General features: G+C 49.7%; 1 pseudogene; it reads left to right on the forward strand.

Moving 5' to 3' along the window:
* On the forward strand, positions 1-162 carry LOC103804786 (annotated as a pseudogene).
* The last annotated feature ends 437 nt before the right edge of the window (positions 163-599 follow it).

The raw sequence follows: 599 nt of genomic DNA on the forward strand, positions 1-599 counted from the left end.
ATGAATCCCTTCTTTTTGATGTATCTCCTCTTTGGGCTGACTTTTGGACAAACAGCATCACTTTGTGCTCCTACTGAGTATACAATCCACGTGGAAAAACGGGAATGTGCCTTCTGCCTGGCCATCAACACCACCATCTGTGCTGGATTCTGCATGACTCGGGTACGAGGAGCTGCTCAGCTCTGGGCTGGGGTTTCTGTCACAGCCACCACTGCAAACCGAGTGCCTGTGCTCACAGAAAACTGTGTGTGAACGATCTGATTCGAACAGAGCTTGTCACAGAAGAATTGCACCATCATCTTGGGTTTGAGTTAGCTTGTTTCTCTGGATGAGAAATGCCAACCCTCTGGCACAGCCTGGAGAAGAGAAGGTTGTGTGGAGACCTCAGAGCAACCTGCCAGGAGCTGAAGGGGCTCCAGGGAAGCTGCAGAGGGACTCTTGGTTAGGAACTGTAGAGATAGGACAAGGAGTAATGGGGGTAAATTGAAAGAGGGAAATTTAGATTCGATATTAGGAAGAAATCTTTCCCTGTGAGGGTGGTGAGACAGGCACAGGTTGCCCATGGAGGCTGTGGATGCTCCAACCCTGGCAGTGTTTTA

Source organism: Acanthisitta chloris, unplaced genomic scaffold (assembly GCF_000695815.1).
Source record: "Acanthisitta chloris isolate BGI_N310 unplaced genomic scaffold, ASM69581v1 scaffold9236, whole genome shotgun sequence".
NCBI classification, from domain to species: domain Eukaryota; kingdom Metazoa; phylum Chordata; class Aves; order Passeriformes; family Acanthisittidae; genus Acanthisitta; species Acanthisitta chloris.